A 23,985-nucleotide genomic window follows, 5' to 3' on the forward strand; every position below is an offset into this window, starting at 1 on the left:
GCCTTCTAGCACACATTAGCAAATATTTGTTGAATGCATATTTGTGAGAAACTAGAAGTACCATGCTTAGCCTTTCTTTCATAAGTAATCAAGACTTAACAAGAGAAATACTGAGCTAAAGATAGCATAATAGATTTATTTTTGACAATTACTCACTTCCTCCTTCACTGTAAAACAACTGTATATCCCTGCCCTATCGAACTGGACTTATTATAGCACTTGCTGTGACCGTTGGGATATGAGTATATACAACATATGCCATGTTCAGGCAGATATTTTTAAGTGTAGATTCATATTTTGACTTGGACTAATTCACCAAGTGATTACAACTAATATATCTAGAATGGTAATACTTCTTGTTTTTCCTGGTCAAGCCAACACATAGGAATTACATACCTATCAAGAGCAGTAGGTCAGTAATACCCAGATTCTCCACATACTGGTATGGGGGCATGTTCACCTTGTGGAGCATATCAGATTCCAGTAGATGACTTAACTATTGAAAAATATATCCTCTTCTTCTCAAGAGATATGACCCCAAAGGGGAGTATAGGAAATTAATTATGTTGCCCTTTACAAAATATTCTGATTTTTCTTCATGCAGTAACCATCTCTTGGGAAGGATTAAATATCCCCACAGTATAGAATTCAAAAATGCCCAGGTGACTTGCTTTGGCCAATAAAAGGTGAACAGAAGTGATATGTGGTATTTGGGGACATGAGCTTTAACAGCCATTTTGTTGTTCTCCATATCTCTCTTATCTATACCATGATAACCGAAATGCTCAAAATAGAGGTTGCTCTGTTTTACCAGGTCACAGAGTGAAAAAAAAATGTGGAAGCAAATTCATAGATGACCCATGGCAGACTTGTATTTCTTGCATACATGAGAAATTTGAAACTCTAAGCACTGAGAATTGTGGTCCTTTGTTATTACAGCAAATATATACTTATTCTGAAGAATACAAGGAATATATATTTCCCTCTTGATAATTACTGATTTAGTGGACTTTAGGGCATTTAAGCAATCTTCTCTCTATTGTTTCTCTCAATTGACTTTTAGAAAGGCACTAAATAGTTCAAGATTATATTCTGACAAGTACCTATAGTGTGTCTACTCTAAATGTTGATTTTAATGTAGATTTTAGATTTAACAATTAATAAATGTGAGGCTAGATGTTATACCCGTTTAAAACAATTAAGGAGTTTAACAAAGATGTTTGCCTGAACGGAAGAGATAAACCAAGCAACTGCCTGTATCCAACATTTACTTAAAAACTAATTGTGGTGGTTCCTGACCAAAGAGGTAGCATACAGATAAACAGATAGATGACAGGGAGACAGACAGACAAACAGATGTATATCCAAAATCCTGCTCATATAGCAAGGTCAATCTCATTTTAACATGGAGAGAGATTTGGATATTTAGTATAATTGAGTATACTTCTCAACCAATATTTGTTTCGTTTTTACTGAAACATCCATAGCTTCAAGTAAAATAGCTTCCTATTAAACACCCCATATAAATTTATTTCAAAACACATTTCTATACAGCTAAATATTAGATTATTGTTCATAAACCAGTTAAAATTAGAGAACCCTCACTGATGAAAACTTTGATTTTAAAGTAGTTGATCTATAAGCCTTCTGTCTTCTAGGATTAGAGAGCGGAATTACTCTTTTATTCAAGCCACTCCTAGATTTTGATGCTAACATTTCACCTTCTTCATTATGACAGAATGCATGGCTAACTTCACTCCTGAAGACAAGCATGTTTCTAGAATATCTGAACATGAAATCAAATTACTGAGGAACAGATTAAAGAGATGGGAAGGGGAACTTAAATACATATTATTTTTAATCATTTCTGAAATTATTGTTTAAAGTATCAACACAGCATTTCTACCAACATTCTCTTGGCTCAGTGCAGCCTAGGGTCTGTAGTAACAGTAAAATATAACAAATATCTGCCCACAGAGTGAAAAAACAAAGAAACGCTATTAAAATTTGTAATATTTTATTATTGTTGTATTATTTCTGTATTATTTCTGGTATTTCATTCAAAAGAGTACAGGTTTACTAGTGGAAGTGATAGGCCTCCCTGATCTTACTGGACCTCTACATTGAACACTGAGCTAAGAAGTATAATTTATAACTTATCAAGTATAAAAATGGCATATGTTTTAGATTGAATGACTTAAAAATGTATGTATTTATAATTTAGAGAAAATAAAGGATTGCCCTGGGCCCAATGAGGCAGCATCATGTCCATAGGACTAGGAAAGGTAAACAAGCTAAGATTATTGGAACTCAGTGGTTGTTTGTGTGTGTGTGTGTGTGTGTGTGTGTGTGTGTGTGTGTGTGTTTTGTGTGGGTGGGGGGTTGTCTTTAAATACTCATGGTGCAGAAGTCTTTCCTGGGTGGCATTTAGTTATTGATGACTGAACTTCACCATCATGCTGCTTATTTCTAAACATATTAATTTCAGCTTGACATTTGCTTTATGAACATTTGATTTCAGAGTTAAGAAAACAGCTTAACTAGAACAGATATTCAAAATTAAAGGTTATTTATATAATCACTAACACAGTGATGTTTAAGACTTTTGGAACTGCTGTGAAATTTTAAGTTTATGATATCATGCCATATACTTTGAAAAATTAATTCAAATTAGTTTGGAAATAAGCACTTTTATATCCGCTGAAAATTTCATTAGCAATAGAAATATAAGGTTATAAGCAAAGAAATGGTAGAACAATAGAAAGATGTCTACAGAGGTTAAAATTGGGTTTTTTTCACATCTTCATTAAAGATCTAAAAGTGATAATGAGCAGATTATTCAAATGTACAAATATTAGGAAAGAATAATAAAGTCACTAGAAAAAAATTGTGGGTACTTACATATCAAAATTAGATTAATTTTAAATGGCAAAGATCTGGAAAATAGACATAGATATTAGAAAAAGAGAGAGGGAGAAGAACCTGGAAAGCAATAATGGAAATAAATTTATCTACTATATTATGTGAAAATCTCAATGTTATCTGAAAAGATGCTGTTACTGCAGGAAGTTTGAAGTTTTCTATATCTCCTAAGGCCTAAGCTCTTTGTAGTGCTGGATACTGCCCTATAGAAAGCACTGATTGTTCAACAATTATAACGTGGATGGAGAATAATACAAGGCAACTATGCACCATAACTTCTTCTTTTGATACTATCATATCAAAACTGGTACACAGAATTTTTGAAGTCTGGTGGAAACAGAACAAAATATTCAATACATCTGGTCAGGTACGTTATTCATAATGAGTCTTCTATTCCATAGGTTACACTCAACCCACAATTAATTCCCTCCATTTAAAGTTACCTACTGTGTGCTGATTCTCAGGGCATCCATGGGAAGCAGGACAATAAAATGATCTCTTCCTCATCTCCCAGCTAATAATTGTGGCTTTATCAGAGCCAAAGCCACAATAATATATTCCCTCAAAATGGTTATAGTGTATTAGTTTTCCATATTTTCCAGAGTCATCATGTACCACAGTAAAGACAAAGGAATCATTGGGAACTCTGGTTTTGAATACATCTCTAGAGAAGCAGCTGGGGCCTTGACCACAAGGCTCGGGAGCCTGTTCTTGGCCAAGTATTCTAATGTGCTGACCAGCAGCTAACCATAGTGTTGAGTTAATCAAGGCTGTTTAGCATGGAGTAAGAATCCACAGAATTGATACGGCCATCAAGTGTCTCTTGGAGAGCCCTGAAGAAGTGTCACTGGAATGGCATTTTTGGAAACTAGGAAGTGAAGGTAACACATTCAAAATAGGCTAATGAGTGGTCTTTTCTTGCAGGCTAAAATAGGAGCAATTAAAAAATTGCAACTAGGCCAATGACTGCCTGATCTTTAAACTCAGGGGACATCAACTAGGCCAATGACTGCCTGATCTTTAAACTCAGGGGACAGTGAGAGGAGCAATGCTTATTTCAGGCTGAGAGATGTCTGTCTAAAAGATGATCAGGTCATATCTCCACTATTAATATAGGTAAGAGTCAAGGGTGATAAGGGCAAAAGAGCAAAACTGTAATTCTGCCTGGATAAACCTTTTTTCTAGCTTTTGCAAATACCAGAGACAGACAGTCTAAAAAGGTTAATGCTAATGACACTGACCATTGAAAAATGAATTTAGGTGCCCCCTCTGCCCATACTTTTTCCTTTGGGATAATCATAATAAATAGCTGTTCCCTGTGGTCAAAGAATTGAGAAATCACTAAAATAATTTGGAATAAATAGACACGTATAATATGGAAGCACAAGAAAAGAAATGAACTGTCATTTCAAAGGCATTCTGCAGGAGGAATCTTGCAGTTTTCAAGTTGAAAGGTGTTTTTTTGGCACAACAAACTAGAACTGCAAAAACAGTCCAATCTAAGATGCTTGTTATCTTTCCTCAAAAATCTTCCCAGAATGATGTTCCATTTTGTTGTTTTCATTAGCACATTTTAAATTAATATTTTAATATCTAATATTTTCAATGTCCTGGGGCCAAGCAAATCATCAATTAGTTACTTCTAATAAAATACCAGGAAAAGTAAGGTGGCAAATAGCCGTATTCCAAAGATCCACAAGAAAGCCAAAATGGTTGGTTCTATTGTCAATCATAAAGTTATCAGTTTTTCTTAGGGCTTCATATAACTTCCATAACTTATTTCTGCACATATTTTTTCTTTAATTGTATATCTCTTCTCCTAGATTGTAATCATTTCTGAGTAACAGATTTTCTTTGTGCTTTCAGTGTCCATTCCAGTACCTGTCTAATTGTAGATGTGAAAAAAATGTTTTCAGAACGAACAAACTGGAAGACACGCCCGTCCCATCTTCTCAGGGGCCTTTGTTTCTACATTAATCTTCCTTGCCTTTCTGTATTATCAATTTCTTTCTCCATATTAGATGAACTTCTTTTGTCTCCAACTTTTCGAAATTCTCCATTGACCCTACATATCATTCTAGCTATTGCCTTACATTTTTTGTCCTTGTTACATCAAAACATCTCAAAGAAAATGTATTACTAGTTCATTAATCACACTGTTACCTCCTATATATTCTTCCATCCATTCCAATCTGACTTCCTACCCTGCATTACAAAGACACTCTTCATCAATCTTTAATAGTTTCCATGTTACAAATCCAATGAATGCTTCTCTGTTTTTGTTTTTACCCAAATTCTTATATAATTTGTACACAATCGTTCCATTTTTTATTCAAATTTCTCTTTCAGAATTCAGTTCTCAGTCCTCTGGTCTTCTTTACAAATATTCTTTAAATAATCTCATTCATTCCCAAGGCTACAAATATTATTCACATACAGATAACATTCAAATTTATATCTCCAGCCCTAAGTTTTCTGAGATCCTTACTCATGTAGGCAATGGCCTACATGACATTGCTATTTGCATGACTAAAGGCATCTCACACTTAACATATTCAAAGGGATCTCTTTATTCCTTCAACTTGGTTTTCCAATTAGTGTTTTCTATATCAGCAAATGATATCCCTATCTACCGAACTGTTCAAGTCAAAAACTACAGGACTTAACCTTCACCCACCTTTTCCCAAATCTCCATAAACCTAACATTTTTCCCAATTTTACCTCCATAAAATCCATAAGCAAATTATCAGTTCTACTTGCAAAGTAAGCCAAGTCTAGCCACTTTATCTTCATTGCCAACACTCTAGTCTAAGTCACTACCTTTGGTGAGATCATTTTCTACAAAGGCCTCCTAAATTCAGCAGCCTTTCTACTTCAACTGTTATTCTTTCCACCCCCTATTTATTTTCCACCCATCAGCAAGCATGATCTTTTTAAAAAGCAAATCAAAGCATAGTATTTCTCTACTTAACCCCCTCAAAGCTTCCCCAAAGTAGTTTGAAAAAGTAATCAAACTCCTTACGAAGGTTTATAAGGTCCAACCATGATCAGGCCCTTCCCTGCATTGCCAATTTCATCTTCCACTCTCCAACCACTCATGCCTCATTTCTTTTCATGAAAATAGTGACAGTGACCTCTTTCCAAGAAAAGAGCTTTTGAACATGTTCCTCTGCATAACATGATTTTCCTAAAGAACTTTGCATGGCTAGCTTCTTATTCTTCAAGACTCACTGCAAATAGCACCACCTGAGAGAGGTTTTCCAGGAGCACCTTACCTAAAGCTGTCTTCCCCACCCTCCAAACCCAGTTATTAACTTTTATACCATTCTGTTTATTTCTTCAACACATTTATCACAATCTGAAATAACTTTGTTTACTGTTTTATGACTAAATTATAAACTCAAATCCTCTATTTCTGAAGCCCAGAATAGTGTCTAGCATATAATAAATATCTGATTAATGTGTTAGGGAATGAATAAATAAATAAATAAATAAATGATAAGTAGAGTAATTTGAAAGTTACATGACCTTAAAAAATGTCACTATTACCTAAAATCCTAACCACTATTATAGATTATTTTCTTTGGTAGGAATCAACCAGAAAAATGTAAAGCACGTAAGTTAGTTCATCAAATTATTTTACTGGAAGTTTCTTTTTTAGATCATAAAGAAGGAAACGATTTCTCTAGAACCCCTGCTGTCCCATCTCTGTTTAAGCCAGATTTGGTATATCTGTTAGACTAAAGCGCTGCAGAATCTCATTGGCTTCACTCTATTACTAACTCAAATTTTTCTCACTGTCTTTGACTTCGACCCTGTCTCTGTCCACATCAAACACTTAAAAATCTCTCTCTTTTAAAAACTGATGGTCTGTGGCCTTAACACTTAGACTATCTCTAAATATTCTTGAATTATTCTTGCTGTATTGGCCCTGTTCCATCCACTCCATCTTAAGTAGGACGCATGACGTTATGATGACTTGTAACTCTACCTTGACAAGGGAGCTTCAGGGTAAGGGTCAGCCCAGTGTTCTTTTTCTCTTACCCAAGAGGGATGGTTGACAGATTTAACAAATAAAAATATAGGATTCCTTATGAAATTTGAATTTTGATAAACAATAAATAATTGTTTATAAATATAGCTTGAATATTGCATGGAACACATTTGCAATATTTGAGAAATACTTGTGAAAGACTATTCATCATTTACCTGAAATTCAAATTTAAGTAGGTGTTCTGGGTTTCATCTGGCAACCCTATCAAGGGAGCAGATAGGTTTTTTCAGACCTTGGTCTCAATGAGGAGAGAGGCTCTCTCTGGGTCTGAGTAATCTGAAAGAGTAAAAATTAAGCAAAATCATTCTTAAATTCAGCAAACATTTATTGAGCATATATGTTCAGCACTGTGGGAATTACTAGATATTCAGTGGTGAACCAAATAGACATTAGCCTGATTCATGTATATAATCCAGCAGAAGAGAAAGGTAATAAACATCTAAATAAACAAGTAAGTCCAGTTCTACTAGCCTGCTTTCTGAAAATTTTTCCTCAGATTATCCTTCTCTCTCCCTCTCTCTCTCACACCCAAACATACATACAACACACATTCTGAAAGCAAATAGCAGTTTTAATAATGTATAGTGACATAGTTCTGTTTTACTTGTCTCGTAATTAAGCAATGTTCTTTTTTAGGGAAGACACAAGCCAGTCCTATTACTATTCTACCAGTAATATCACAAAAAAATAAAATGGTATTGATATTATCATGTGCCTTGTATAACTTGAAATCTTGATTTGAACTTTAGATTTCAAAGCAGAATAAAAACTCAGTTTTCAACTAAGTAACAATGTGTTTGTTATTAACAGACTGTTTGAAGATAAGACAATCCTTAAGAACATTTACCATCCAAATTAGCCTTATTATTTGTTCTATTAATATCCTCTGCAGTTATCTTCCTATTATATTGATTCAAAAAGCTTTGACTCCAAGAATGAATTGGTTAGTGGTAATATGAAGTTAACTACTTATATATGCCATGGCTTGGAAAAGTCAAGGAACTATATTCTAAGGTCCTTTATTGACCTGATATCATGAAGGTTAAAGAAATTTGTGTTGAAGAAATGATTAATGATATATTTTTAGATAATATGGAAGTAGAACAAAGATATTCCAAAGATACAGAAGAACTTTTTCTGGTACTGTCCTCTGTGGTGCACAGGACTTGAATAAAGAATAATTTGTCTAAAACTGTTATCCACCTCTGACTTACAGAAGCAAGCAACAGAATACAAAACCCCCTTCCAACAGCAAAAACTGATATAACTGGTGTGGTTGGCAGGTCTTCTGCTGAAACCTTCAGAGTCTTAAATGATTTCAGTTTTTCTCCACTGCTTTATTCCTGCCTCTCTCATTCACTCACATTTATGGGGCCCCAAAACCGTCCAGACTGTAAAGATCAGGCTGAGCAGAAACCCTTTACCCTCATTGACTCTTTCTGCAGCAGGAGGATTTCTGAATTTCAAGTATCCTGTCTTTAGTACTCAGCAGTAGAGGAGAGAAAGAACAACACCCTCTCCTACTCTGATCATTGAGTCCATATTTGTGCAATTCAGTTTCATAAGTCTAGACAGCAAAAAGTCTTCATTCAATAAACCCCATGTCGGCTACATTACAAACCCTACTGAAAATTGTTAAGTTTTCATCACTGCTCAGACCAAGCCTAAGGCCATTTGAAAATACAAGTTTAAATTATGACTTATTATTAAAATGTAGTTTCACTAATTTTCTGCATGCTAATATCTGAAATCAGACCAACTCAATGCTTCCTTGTAACTACCTTATTAGAAAAAAAAAACATTAATTGTGTTTATTTGCTCAATAAAAATTAGTAGCTAACAAATTATAGTAGTTTAGTGACTGTTATAATTTTGGACACTGTAAAAGGCCCTAAAAGTTACATTTTTTTTTAAAAAAAGATACCTTTGTTAACAATCTAATGGCTAATCTTTGGTTATTTGTAAATGATGCTTTCAAAGTAGTTGATATACCTGGAAAATATTATAAATTACACAATGACATTTTGGTCAATGACATTTTGGTCAACAACTGAAAAGATATAGGATGGTGATTTCATAAGATTATAATCGAGCAGAAAAATTTCTGTTGCCTAGTGACATCGTAGCCATTGTAATGCTGTAGCACAATGCATTATCTTTTCTGCTTAGTTGTGTTTACACAGACAAATACTTATCATTGTGTTATAATTGCCTAAAGTATTCAATACAGTGACATGCTGTACAGGTTTGTAGCCTAGGAAAAATGGGAAATACCATATTGTCTTAGGTATGTAGTAGGTTATACCATCTAGGTTTACGTAAGTATGCTCTACAATGTTAGTACAATGATGAAATTCCCTAAAGATGCATTTCTCAAAATGTATCCCTATGATTAAACAACACACAACTGTATTTAAAGCACTTGAAGATATTCAAACACTAACCAATTAGGAAAACATCTGCTATTTTACCTCTAGATGAGTAGCTAAAATATGTGGAGTTTTCAAATTGTTTATCATTTGATAAGAGATAAAAACATAAGCAAATTACAAATGCAGTAAACCTGGGTAATGGGGTTATGGAGTATAGTTACCGAATGTGCAGCTAGTCAAGGCTCTAGAAAGTATAGTAGCTAGTCAAAGTTTCAGATAGAATATAATGATATCCTCCATTGTCCTTCACTGAGCTCCACTGCACTGCAAAAATTTTGCACAAAATTTTAAATAAACAGATTATTTATTGTTTACTATTGAGAATTCACATGTGAACAAGATGGTCAGGTGCCTGTCCCTCTGTAACTTCCATTCTAGTGCATTTATGTGTTGCCCTTATTAGTATCCAATAGAAGCTACATATTTATTTTGACAAAAATTGGATTGCAACCCACCTAAATGGTACAATGTTTTCTTTTCCAGCTACTGCAATAGCTCCTACAACCTTAGTGCTTAAAAAATATTTCCTCAATAAAGAAATTACCTCATTTCATCAATAAAACTGCCCTGAAAGATAATTGCATTATTAAATATTATGTTTAAACAGAAAATCTAATTCTAAAATGAAGTCCCAAGATGCTAGAAAACTTGCCCAAGGTTACAAACTTAGTACAAACTTTAGCTAGGAGTTTTGTTGAAAGAATAAAGAGAGAATGAAAATACTCTGTAAACTCAAACACTAATGTGTCAACCTATACAGTGCTCACAAGAAACAGCAGTAGCAGCTTTCTGGTTTGTGCTTATAGCTGTAATTTGTTTTTCAAACAAACTCTGCAAGATGTTATCTTAGATTTCTATCATTATAAATTTATATACTGCTTTTATAATTAAATGATGTTTAAATAAATTATCCTTAAAATAATAACTGATATATGCGTATACAAATCTTAAGGTTCATGAGAATGGCTTAATTCCTATAGTAAATAAAGAAGTACTTTTATAAGTTTTTAAACCTATAAAAATTTGAAGATGCACTATGTATTTAATTAATAATGCCACTGACCAACATGGTCCTAATATTTGCCTCAGTTTGACTAAACTTTACATAGGCTTATTCTTCACCTTAGGTTCTCACCTCCCTTTTCTCAGAGTGTTTCTTTTAGAAAACTTTAAATTGTAAATTATTTCTCTGACCCTTTGAGATATAGATCTTTTTAAAAGCTTCCTGACAGTTTTATAACCCAGAAATTTTTTTTTCAAGGACCTGAGAGTCATGTCTTCGACATGTCATCATCAAAGAAGATAGCACTCAGTCTCCTATTTTCTGTGAGAGGGAAGGAGTCTAACTTCAGTGGGTGTCTGGCTATGTCATAAAACTACATTTTGTCATAAAGATATAAGAGTTTCATTTTACCTTCACATAAAGCCAATGAGAAAACACAGATGGTGTGATAGTTAATATTGAGTGTCAACTTGATTGGATTAAAGGATGCAAAGTATTGTTCTTGGGTGTATCTGTGAGGGTGTTGCCAAAGGAAACTAATATTTGAGTCAGTGTACTGGGAGAGGCAGACCCACCCTCAATCTGGGCAGGCACCATCTAATCAGCTGCCAGTGCAGCTAGAATAAAGCAAGAAAACATGGAAGGACTAGACAGGCTGAGTCTTCCAGCCTTCATCTTTCTCCCGTGCTGGATGTTTTCCTGCCCTGGAACACCAGACTCCAAGTTCTTCAGCTTTTGGACTCTTGGACTTACACCACTGGTTTGCCAGGAGTGCTCAGCCTTCAGCCACTGACTGAAAGCTGCACTGTCGGCTTCCCTACTTTTGAGGTTTTGGGACTCAGACTGGCTTCCTTGCTCCTCAGCTTGCAGATAGCCTATCGTGGGATTTCACCTTGTGATCATGAGTCAATACTCCTTAATAAACTCCCCTTCATATATACATCTATCCTATTAGTCCTGTCCCTCTAGAGAACCCTGACTAATACAGATGGCTTATGACTTTCCCCTAATGTCCTACAGCACTTTTGCACTAGCTCACCCCAGCACTCATAAAACCCTATCCTCTCTGCTTTAGTGACGTTGAGGTCAAACTTAGGTCTGGCCTTTCTCCCCTGTTGCGGTAGTCTTAAATAAAGCATTCCTTACCTGTTTCACTTTGTATGGTATAACTTTTATTTTGATGCCACACTTATAGAAAAAAAAAATTGCATGGAGTATTGAGAAATAATATGTGTAAACAAAACAGAGTTATCATAAAAATACCAACTCTGGGGCAAAATATAAATTTGGCATGGTCAAGTTTACAAATTATTGTCTGAGATAAGTGTCTAACAAAAGTAAGTTTTCCTCATTCAAAGGAATATATTCATAGACAAGAAAGACATTGAAGCTACCTATATAAAATCCATTAGTCTAATGATATTTTCAGAAATTGAAGAAAATTAAAAACTTTTAAAAAATGGCATTGAGTTTAGAAGCATAGACAGATATTTTGTAATTACCAATTTCACAAAAAGAACCTGTACGAGGAAGTTCAGTAGCCAAACCTAATCAACAATAGACTCAATGTATTTACAATAAAATGCTACATCCTCTTCTTTTTCCACCCTGGCAATTAAAAGAACAATAGAAAGAAGTCAAGCGATCTGTTGTAGAAAAATATAAATGAAAAAAATATCAAGAGGATTGACTACAGTAAGCACCAGAACATTCAGAAGATAAAGGAGAAAAATCAATCTGAATGTCTAAAACCAAGATTCAAATTAACATCAAGCTTGAAAAATACTTCTTTAAATTGATATAATTTGAATATAAAGAATTTAAACACAAACTAAAGGTATTCACATCAAATTATCTCTGTTCTCATAGCTTAAACATAGCAAAACCCAATTTTAGATACTTAATATGAAATTTTTGAAAGAGACATACCAACAAATTAAAATAGAATCTAACTTTTCGTAAACTTAGAAGATAGTAGAAAATTAGGTAAGATACCACTTGCCCTAGGAAAAGAATAATAATTAGCTTTCAGTGTTGGTAAAGGAGATATAGAACACTTTTGAAGCTGCTCTCTATTGAGTTGAGAGAACTATTCTTTCCTAAGAAACACAATACTAATATTTTCCCCAAACAAGCCAATACTCTTAAATAATGAAAGTATTTACTGATTGTTGTAAAACTTAGATGTACCAGGAAATAATTTAACAAAAAAATACATTGTCACAGGAATAAATTTTATATTTGGAAACACTTTTTGGCCTTAAAAATTCTCAAGTAAGAGTTAATAGCTACAAATTAGAATTATCTCTAGTAAAAGGCTACTACTGTTTCAATTACTTTCTACAAGTTTTGACTGTCAAGAAACAGAAACAAGAACTATGAAACAGAAAACATATCTGATACATTAACTTTCTATGTGATTTATACAGCACAGCAGAGTTCAGATAAACATAACGAAATTCAATTATACAGTTAATTCAGTTCAGTGTTTATTTATCAAACTAATTATATGAAACTAAAAGTAGATATATGCTAAAATAATTTTTAAATCACAGAACCATTTATTCAACAGGTGTTAAATTGGATCTAAATCTCTCTATATAAATTCTATTTACATGTCAAATTATTGTAAAGAATTTACAACCCAGAAATTGCAAAATATACTTCTAATGAACCCTAGATACTAATAGAGTGCTCTCAAAGGCTTATTAATTCAACAAATAAACACAGTCAAACAAAATAGCATTACAAGCATTTTCATTAAGGTATTCATTATATAGTCTCCATCACAACATGATTTAAATTCAATGATAGTTTTGTGTCAGAAATAAAAAGCTAATTTTTCATTTGCTTTTTTCCTTGCCTAGGGTAATATATGCCATTAGTTTCAATATTTAGTATCTTATCCATGCTTTTACTTTTTCTAGTAGCATGTAGTGTATCATCAGAAATCTTCATGCTGTTATCATAGACCTATTCATTCAATAGGTATGCTTTCCACTAAAGAGTCAGTATAACACTCACAGTGAACAATGAAAACTCCACATTAGAAATTTGGAAATCTTGACTACAGAAAGACAAATAAAATTGTAAATTTTTTAAGGAATATTTCTACCAGAATAAATTTTAGGCTTTGAGGAAGCAGGAATAAATTAAAAAATTTTGTTATATTTACATTGCCATCTAGATCCAGTAAAATCACTTATTCAATGGAAGTCAACATATTATATCATAGTCAGTACTTTTATTCCCTTACTAAAACTTCAGAATTACTATTAACATTTTAATAAAGTGCTAACCCATATAATCCCACACTTTATTTTTACCAATTTATAATTTTCTTTTCATTTGTATACACTGGCTGTTGATTATGAGATTGTGAAAAAAACCCTACCTTTTGAAGTTTTAATGTTTAAATTTCTAGAACTTAGAAGCTATCTTTTTGTTCAGAATATAAGCAGATATGAATAAAATTTGAATGTAAAACATATCAGCCCTATGCTGTATTTCATTTAAAATATGTAGCTTAGTTTGAAAATTGGCATGGACAATCACACAATTTTAAAGGAAAGCCCAGAAGTCATATTACCCAAACCATATAGTGAAAGACTCTTCCTCCATAAAATCCTGAAAGATCTTCTCTATTGTTTCTAAAACTTCCCATTGAGAGAAACCACTGCAATAAATTCTAGTTCACACCGCTGTAATCAATTTCAGTTTCTGATTGAACAGTTCTAATTATTAGGAAGCTTTTATTTATAGCAAGTCAAATAATATATGCTTCTGTATAAAATTAGCCAGCCTTTTTCCTGGAACAATTTTTTTAACTATTTGAAGATATTTGTGATATTTTCTTCATTCTACCTTTTCCATTCTGTAATTGGGCAAATTTGGTTTTTTAAAAATTAACATATAATTTGACGTTTATCCTTAAAGAAGTACATTATATTTCAAACTGTGAACAGTGACTGTTCTTGATAGGTCATTAATAGAGGCAGACCTAAGTCAGGAGAAGTCACCTGAGGTAACACTACAGTGAGCAAGACAGAAACACTGATTAGTCCAAAATATAAAACTTACACCCTTGGTCAAAAGTCACTCCCTTAAACTGCTGAACATAAAACAAGACTATGACTGGAAAGGTTATAGATTTTGAAATCAATTTTGGTATCCCTAGGTTAAAGGTGTCAAAACTCAGTCACAAATATTTCTGCTTATAGTCACAATTTTTTGAAAATCAAGCACCAACTCCCATTCTTTGGTTAAAGTATTCTTATTTTACTTGAGAGGAGCAGTCAAGTCTATTTTCTTTATTTCTTTCTATGTGCTTTAAAAACAGCTGAGTCTCAGGGAGAGCATGCGAGTGATGAATGGACAACTGGAGGATCCCAGTTTCCCTGGGCACAGTAATAGTTTTAGCATTGGGCATGAGAACCAAACATGGAGAGAATCTGCGGATATTTGCTAATATTATACAGAGATATCATGCTTTTTTCCCCTTGACTTTAAACAAGAAAGATATAACTTGGGCTACTGTTTTAAATGACAAAAACATTTTGAAGAAATTATAAATCTATGATATTGTGTAAAAATTATATAAAAATGTAATTTGTGACATCAGTTACACAAAGTGAGGGTATGGTGCCGTAGACGAGTAGAGTTTTTGTATGTAATTGAAGTTAAGTTGTTATCAGTTTAAAATAGACTGTTATAACTTGAAGATGTTTTATGTAAATGCAATGGTTACAACAAAGAAAATATGTTTAAAATATACATGAGAGAAAATGAAAAGAAAATCAAAGCATATTGCCAGAAAAAAATCAATGAAACACAAAGAAAGGTAGTGAGAAAGGAAAAGACAAAAATCTACGAGACAGACAATAAACAATTAAAAATGGAAATAGTAACTCCTTCCCTCTCAGTAATTAATTTAAATCTAAATGGATAAAACTCCCCAATCAAAAGCTACAGCTTGATAAATTTAAAACCAGGATTCAACTATATATTTTCTACAAGAGACTTATTTTAGATCCAAGGACACACATAGGCTGAAAGTGAAAGGATAAAAAAAGGTATTCTGTGAAAATGGTACATCACAATCAAATTGTCTGAAGTGACCAAATACCTTGAAAGAGGGTAGGAATAACTATAATAATATCAGATAAAATCAGATTTTAATTTGAAAACTATTATAAGACATGAACAAGGATATTATATAATGATAAAAGGGTCAATTCACCAATAAGATCTAACAATTATAAATATTTATGTACTAAACCAGAGCTTCTAAATATATAAAACAAACTTTGACAGAATTGAAGGAGAAATAGACAGCAACCCAATACTAATAGGAGACTTCAGTACACCACTTTCAACAATGGAAAGAACAACAACTGGAAAATCAACAAGGAAATAGGGACCTGAACAACATTATATACCAATAGAACCCAACAGATATGTACAGAATAATCCACCCAATAACAGCAAAGTATACATTCTTTTATAGTATACATAGAATATTTTCTAGGATAGACCACATGTAAGGACACAAAACAGGTCTTAACAAATACAAGAAGATTGAAATCACACAAGTATCTTTTCCAATGACAATGAAATGAAACTAGAAATCAATAGTACAAGGAAACTGGAAAATCCGCAAATACATAAGAAAATTAACACACTCTTAAACAACCAGTGAGTCAAATAAGTAACAAGAAAATTTTAAAAATACCTTGAGACAAAGGAAAATAAAAACACACCAAAATTAATGGGATCCAGTAAAGAGTACTAAGGAGAAGTTTATAGTTGGAAATGTAAATGTACATGTTTAAAAAAAAATTACAGTCAATATCAATGATAAACATAGATGCAAAAATCCTCAACGAAATACTAGCAAACCATGTGTCTGTACATTAAAAGGATCATTCACCATGATCAAGAGGACTCTATTTCTAAAATGCAAGACTAGTGCAACATACATAAATTGATACATTTGATATATCGCATTAACAGAACAAAAAGGACAGAAACCATATCATCATCTCAATATATTTAGAAAAGGCATATGACAAAATTCAACGTTATTTCATGGTAAAAACTCTCAACAAAGTAGGTGCAAAAGAAACGGTCCTCAACACAATAAAGGCCATATACGAGAAGCACACAGTTAAAATCTTAATGGTGAAGAGTCAAAGGCCATTCCTATGCCATTGGGAACATGACAAAGATCAAGTTTAACATACTGAAATTCTTGGCCAGAACAGTTAAGCAAAAGAAAACTGAAAGGCATTCAAATAGAAAAGAAAGAAGTGAGATTGTCACAATTTGTTGATGACATAATCTTATATATAGAAAAACCTAAAGACTCCACCAACAATTGTAAGAACTAATAAACAAATTGAGGAGGCAGAGCAAGATGACTGAATAGAAGCCTACACTGTTTGTCCCCGATGCAGGAACACCAGATTTTTTTTTTGTTTTTTTTTTTTTTTTTTGAGACGGAGTCTCACTCTGTCACCCAGGCTGGAGTGCAATGGCGCGATCTCAGCTCACTGCAACCTCTGACTCCAGAGTTCATGCAATTCTCCTGCCTCAAACTCCCGAGTAGCTTGGATTACAGATGCACACCACCACGCCCAGCTAATTTTTTTGTATTTTTAGTAGAGACAGGGTTTCACTATGTTGGCCAGACTGGTCTAGAAATCCTGACCTTGTGATCTGCCTGCCTCAGCCTCCCAAAGTACTGGGATTACAGGCGTGAGCCACCGCACCCAGCCAGGAACACCAAATTTTAACAACTACAAACAAAAAGCACCATCACAAGAACCAAAAATCACTTGAGCAATCACAGTATCTGGTTTTAACTTCACATCACTGAAAGAGACATTGAATCACCAACTCTATCCTTCCCCAATCCCCAGGCTGAGACTGGGCACCTCGAAGAATCTGGGCACTTGGGAGAGGAAGAGCACAGCAATTGTGAGGCTTTGCATTGAACTCAGTGCTGCCCTGACATAGTGGAAAGCAGGACCAGGCTGTATTGAGCTGACGTCCACCCACCACAGGAGCATTTGGACTGGCCCTAGCCAGAGGGGAATCATCCACCCCAATTGCTGGAGCTTGATTTCCAGGAAGCCTTGCCACCAAGGGCTGGATTATTCTCAGGCCCTAAGTAAACTTGAAGGGCAGTCTAGGCTACAAGGACTGTAATTCCTAAACAAGTTCTAATTCTGGGCTGGGAACATAGACAGTAGACTGGGTGGTGGTAGGGGGAAGGGGAATGCATCCTAATGAGGTACCAGTCAGGATGGTTAAGGGAGTGCTTGTGCCATCCCTTCCCCATCACCCAGCAGGCACCACACAAAGTGGAGAAATCTGTTCACTTGGAAAAGGGAAAGCACAGCAACTGGGGGACTTCACATTGAACTCAATGCTGCCCTGTCGCAATAGAGACCTGACAGGATTCATTACCTGCTGACTAAAGAGCCTCTGGGCCCTGAATAGCCAACAATGATACCCAAGGAGTACACCACGGGCGTTGGGCTCTGAGATGTGCTAGCTCCATATGTACCCCAACACAGCTGCAATGGCTACAGTGAAAGACTCCTTCTGTTTGAGAAAAGCGGTGGAAAAGAAAAGAAAACTCTGTCATGTACCTTAGGTACCAGTTCAGCCACAGTAGGATAGAGCATCAAGCAGGCTCTTGGGTACCTGAGTCCAGGCCTAGGCTTTTGGTCAGCATTTCTGGACCTGCCCTTGGATAAAAGGGAGCCCACTGCCCTGAACGGTGAGTCCTGGGCCTGCCAACATACACCCTAAGATGACTGAAGAGCTCTTGGTTTTAAGTGAACACTGGCAGTGGCCTGGCAGAACCACCCATGGGTTAGTGGTGGTGGTAGCCACAAAGAGAGGCTCCGCTGGCTGTGGAAAGGGAAAGGAAGAGAGGGAAGGACTTTGTCTTGTAGTTTGAATGCCAGCTTAGCTGCAATAGAATAGAGGCCAGGTAAATTTCTACGGTTCTTGACTTCAATCCCTGGCACCCAGACAGCATCTCTGGACCCAAGCAGGACCTAGGGGAATTCACAGCCCTAAAGGGAGGGACATAAACCTGGCTGTTTGCCACCTGCTGATTGTAGAGCCCTAGGGTCTTGAGTGAACTTAAGTGGTAGCCAGGTAGTGATTACAGCAGGCCTTGGATGAGACCCATGCTGTGCTGGCTTCAGGTCTTATCCAGTGCAGTTCCAATGTTGGTGGCCACAGGGGTGCTTGTGTCCCCCTATCCCCAGTTCCAGGAAGTTGAACATAGAGACAGAGACTCTGTTTGGGAGAAAGTAAGGGAAAAGAAGAACAGTCTCTGCCTCATAGTCCAGAGAATTCTTCCAGATCTTATCAGAGACCACCAAGGTGGTACCTCTATGAGTCCGCAAGAACCACAGTGATATTAGGGTATTGGGGCTCAAGTCCCTTTGAACACCTGGAAACCCTTCTCAGGAAAGGCAGGCACAAACAAGCCCAGACTATGAAGACTACAGTAAATGCCTAACTCTTCAATGCCCAGATGCAGACAAACAACCCTCCAGGAAAACATGACCTCAGCAATTGAACTAAATAAGGCACCAGGGACAAATCCTGGAGAAACAAAGATACATGACCTTTTAGACAGAGAATTCAAAATAGCTGTGTTGAGGAAACTCAAAGAAATTCAAGATACCATAGAGAAGGAATTCAGGATTCTATCAGATAAATTTGACGAAGAGATAGAATTAATAAAAAGGAATAAAGCAGAAACTCTGGTATTGAAAAATGCAACCGTCACACTGAAGAATGCATCAGAGTCTCTTAATAGCAGAATTGATCAAGCAGAATAAAGAATTAATGAGCTTGAAGACAGGCTATTTGAAAATACACAGTCAGAGGAGACAAAATGAAAAAATAATAAAAAACAATAAAATATGCCTATAAGATCTAGATAATAGCCTCAAAAAGGGCAAATCTAAGAGTTATTGGCCTTAAACAGGAGGTAGAGAAAGAGATGGGGTAGAAAGTTTACTCAATGGGATATCAGAAAACCTCCCAAACCTTGAGAAAGATACCAATATTCAATTACGAAAAGATTATAGAACACCAAGCAGATTTAACCCAACAAAGACCACCTCAAGGCATTTAATAATCAGACTGCTAAAGGTCAAATATAAAGAAAGGATACTAAAAGCAGAAAGAGAAGAGAAACAAATAACATACAATGGAGCTCCAATATGTCTGGCAGCAGACTATTCAGTGGAAATCTTACAGGCCAGGAAAGAGTGGCATGACATATTTAATATGCTGAAGGAAAAAAACTTTTACCCTAGAGTAGTGTATCTGATGAAAATATTCTTTAAGCATGAAGAAGAAATCAAGACCTTCTCAGAAAAACAAAAGCTGAGGGATTTCATCAACACCAAACCTGTTTTACAAGAAATGCTAAAGGGAGTTCTTCAGTCTGAAAGAAAAGGATGTTAGTGAGCAATAAGAAATCATCTGAAGTTACAAAACACACTAGTAACAGCACACAGAAAAAACACAGGATATAATAAAACTTTAATTGTGGAATATTTTCATATGAATTATGCTTCTCTTACTGTACTTTTTTCTGCTTTTGTTAGATGTAGAGCTTTCTTTCTTTATTAGTCAGGGTTCTCCAGAGAAATAGAACAAATAAAGTATATATGTATGTGTGTATGTATGTGTGAGTGCATGTGTGTATAGATATATTGTATATACATATACAATATGTATATAATACATATGTGTATCTATATAATAGGATATATATATAGGATCCCCAATAGGATATGGATATATAAATATACACACATATATTTATATATATACACACACACAAACACATAGACACATATATATGAAGATATTTACTATACAAAATTAGCTCACACAATTATGGAGGCTGAGAATCCCACAATCTGCAAGCTGGAGACCCAGGAAAGCTGGTGGTATAATTCCAGGTTGGGTCCAAAGGCCTGAGAACCAAGAAGCCTATGGTGTAAATTTCAATCCAAGTGAGGAAATGAAGACTAATGTCCCAACTCTACAGGAAGGCAGGAGGCAAAAAGGAGAGAATTCTTCTCCTTCTCAACAAATTCAATGAAGTCCACCCACACTGGGGAGGACAATCTACTTTGCTGAGTCAACCAATTCTAATGCTAATCCCATCCAGAAACACCCTCACAGAAATATCTAGAATTAATGTTTAATCTGGGCCCCACTAGCCCAGTCAAGCTGACATATAGAATTAACTACTTTCACTTCCTTCTGAGATTGTTGACAATTGTACTTGTTGGAGTCTTCCATTCTTTTTGAGCTGAATTTCCTTAAACAAACTGTCATCTTAGTAACTGTATTTGTTTGAGAGGGTTGTCATACGAATTATCACAGACTGGGTAGCTCAGACAACAGAAATTTATTTTCTCACCATTCTGGAGGATTCAAGTTCAAGATCAAGGTATCAGCAGGTTTGGTTTTTTCCATGGCTTGCAGAGGGCTACCTTCTCATTGTGCCCTTAAATGGTCATCCCTTTGTCTGTGTGTCCTTTTCTAATGAGGATATCAGTCGTATTGGATTAGGACCCATCCTAATGACCCTGTTTTAACTTAATTTCCTTTAAAAGATTTATCACCAAATACAGTCAGATTTTGAGGTACTAGAAGTTAGACCCTCAACATATAGGTTTGGGGGGAACATTATTCATCCCATGAAAGTAACATAGTTACATTTTCTCTTAAATTATGAAATCTGATTTGTCAAAGTCTTCATGATCATATATCTGACTAAATCTTCTCTTTATAATATGTTGTATTTCCTTACCATTATATATTGAAACGATTATTTTCCACCAAAACTTACATATATCTTGCCATGTAGCACACCAATTTCTTAGAGCAAAAATACATATATCTATACATTCACATACCTGCACACAGGTCAGAGGTACTGGTACAGGCAGGTTTGTGTCCTGATGAAGCAGCCTTGTTGTCTGGGGTGGTACTTGAGGTTCATCATCTCATGTCTAGGAAATCAAGGATGTGGACACACAGAGAGTGAGGTTAGGAGTGGAAGTTTAATAGGTGAAATAAAGAGAAGAGCTCTCTGCAGCAGAGAGGGGTCCCAGAGAAATGGGTTGCCAGTTCTGTGGTGAAATACAGGAGGTTTTATAGATGAGCTTGAGAAGGCAGTGTCTAATTTATATAGGGCACAAAAGATTGGTTAGACCAGGTATACCATTTGCATAAGGCTCAAAAAACTGGTTAGGACTAGGCATGCTATTTGTACAGGGTGTGAATTTCTGGCCACCCCCACCCTAGTCTTTTATTATGCAGATGGATTATCTGCCTGGCCAGCAACATGTTGCCATTCCTTTACTGTACATGTGGTAACAAAAAAAGGGAAGATGGACCCTCCACACTGGATATGCCTGGCCCCCAGGTAGCCCTTTTCTGTTGGCACAGCTGGCAGCATTTGCCCATCCAAGCTCCCAGCTTGTTTCTCTACGTTTGCAGTTCAACTTTTCAGGCTGCTCTTTGCTAGGAAAAAAATAATCTCTTGTGCTGCTTTTTGTGAGAAGGGAAGCTTTGCTGAGGACTCTTTTACCCTCACTATCTGCCTAAATAATTTCTGTCTACCTCCTGTATCACTGAGTCTAGAAAAGAATCTTTATCCTCCCTTTATTGAACTATGTCTAAGTCTATGTGTATCTGTGTATATGTGTGACTTCATATACATATATTAAACTTATTTACTCACAGTATCTCAAAATTAGGTACAGTAAGGACTGATTCTTAATGTTACTATAGAATTAACATGTTTGAATGAAATTTTCTATTGGACAATTGTCTATTGACTAACGAAAATGTTTACTTGAATTGGTCAGTTGAGTTGGAAATCTCAGTTTGCAAGAGGTAGATAAAGAAAAAAGCAGTAGAAAATGGGTACAAAATTTTAGCCTAGAGCCTATGCGGAACCCAGAGACACACATGAAAATACAACTTAAATATTTCAATATGTTTTTAATATTAGACCATGGTATCTTAGCTCCGGGTTATAGAAATACTGCTCTTTCTTAAGTGTATATCCTCTCCTATGTGAGTTTTACCAAATTATAAATATTTTATAAAAATTAATTATATAAAAAAGGCCTAAGGTGCTTTGAGCTCCTCAGAAGAAATGCATAAGAGAAAACCAAGTAATTGTCATTATTATCATTATAATGCATTAAACATGTCAGATTACTTCAGAAAGGCCACTCATGGGATTGGAAGGATCAGTATTAGAGTTGGCAATATATTATTAAATCAATTAATATTAAAAAGAGGATATAAGAATCATTGCCCCTCAGGATATTGCCTTTCATTAATAAAATTACTAAATATAAGTATTAAAGCAGTACTCCATGCATACCAACAAACTCAGAGATCTCAGATAACAAATAAAAGACTAAATTTGCCTTCAGGCACATGTAGATTTGTCTTCACATACAATACTCCACAACACAATATGAAGTATTCACAGCTCTGGACTTTCCATTTGACTTCTTAAATAATCCTAGCAGTACCAACTGAATAATTACTAGAAATGATATAATACTACCTGAAATCAAATATATAAATTTGATAAGTATATAACTTTTTAATGTGTCTTTTTTGGTCTGAAAAAATATATAAACTGTCAAAGTCAGAAATCTAACCTTTAGCAAAATAAAACAAGTGTTTTAAATGCTTTTAGGTATACTTTTGATGCTACCCACTTCTGCATAGTCATCAGAGACACAAACGCTATGTAAAAAGATCTGTGTATTAATTTCAATGATGCATTTTTTTTTTAAATAAAAGTACAGAGTTTATTTGGGCCAAGCTTGAGGATTGTAACCCAGGGGCATAGATTCAAGTTTCTCTGAATATACATTTCTATTAACAGTAGTCACCAGCAGATTTTTAAACAAAAAGAAGCAGTTTCTGAGTTGTTTACAAAGAATTTACATTAAATAACATATATTGATTGGCTATACATTGTTAAGCTATAGGGTTTGGGTTATAGTGCCCAGTACAGCATTATTAGGTTAATTTACAGCTACTTGTGGCAATAGCAGTTTCAAGGGATGAATACATAGTACATAGCTCAAAAGGTGCGGGGGCTGGGGGAGTAGGACTTGATTGCTATCTCATCATAAGGCCTCTCTGGGCCTGAAAATTTTAAAGGATTCACATTCCACGGATAAAGGTTTTTTTTTTAAAATGGAGTTTCGCTCACGTTGCCCAGGCTGGAGTGTGGCACAATCTCAGCTCACTGCAAACTCTGCCTCCCGGGTTCAAGCAATTCTCCTGCCTCAGCCTCCCAAGTAGCTGAGATTACAGGTACCCAACACCACGTCCAGCTAATTTTTGTATTTTTAGTAGAGACAGGGTTACACCATGTTGGCCAGGTTGGTCTCAAACTCCTGACCTCAGGTGATCCACCCGCCTCAGCCTCTCAAATTGCTGGGATTACAGGCATGAGCCACCGCACCCGGCCTTAAAAGTTG

At 35.2% G+C, this 23,985-nt stretch overlaps 1 long non-coding RNA gene across 3 annotated transcripts in view; it reads right to left on the reverse strand.

Annotated features, from left to right (window-relative positions):
• The window catches only part of LOC129523768 (uncharacterized), a 230,615-nt gene that overhangs the window by 134,041 nt on the left and 72,589 nt on the right, over positions 1-23,985 (reverse strand). For all 3 annotated transcript variants that reach the window (XR_010134599.1, XR_010134600.1, XR_008667375.2), the window contains exons 2-3: positions 21,382-21,477; positions 7,132-7,252 (exon numbers count right to left, since the gene is read on the reverse strand). This is a non-coding gene — a long non-coding RNA (uncharacterized lncRNA). The remainder of the gene's footprint in view (positions 1-7,131; positions 7,253-21,381; positions 21,478-23,985) is intronic.

The sequence above is a fragment of the Gorilla gorilla genome, chromosome 6, assembly GCF_029281585.2.
Source record: "Gorilla gorilla gorilla isolate KB3781 chromosome 6, NHGRI_mGorGor1-v2.1_pri, whole genome shotgun sequence".
In the NCBI taxonomy this organism is placed as follows: Eukaryota; Metazoa; Chordata; class Mammalia; order Primates; family Hominidae; genus Gorilla; species Gorilla gorilla.